Raw genomic sequence first — 505 nt, 5'->3', positions numbered from 1 at the left:
TTATCACTGAAACCATGTTTTCCAACTACTATTCCCTCCTCTTTGTTCCAGATATAGAATTTCAATCATCAGTATCATCAATGCATCTAGATTGCATGTTTGATGAATTTTATACTGCAGATGTTGAAAGAATTCTTCATTATTTTCATCATTGGCTTTGGTGTTTGGTATGAAATATTTAATGATGGTTGTATCGATTGATCTTTCTTGTAGGCATATGAGTATTATTCTATCTTAGTCAGCATTGTACTTCAAGATAGATCTTAAAATTATCCAAGAAAGTGATGAAAACATGAAATAGGAGAAAATCAGTTGAATGCAAAAGTCACAGAACAGGATGCACAAATGTATCCTCCAATGCACAAACCACATGCTTCATGGTAAAAGGTGAGAGAAAATTAACGACATAGTTGAGAAACAGATTCAGAAGATTTTTATATTTGTAATTTGTAGAATTGTAGGAAATTGATAATTCTGTAGGATTGTTGCCAGATGCCATTGAATC

This window comes from Chrysochloris asiatica, unplaced genomic scaffold, assembly GCF_000296735.1.
Source record: "Chrysochloris asiatica unplaced genomic scaffold, ChrAsi1.0 scaffold00254, whole genome shotgun sequence".
Classification (NCBI taxonomy): Eukaryota; Metazoa; Chordata; class Mammalia; order Afrosoricida; family Chrysochloridae; genus Chrysochloris; species Chrysochloris asiatica.
Note: the sequence above shows the minus strand (reverse complement) of the source record.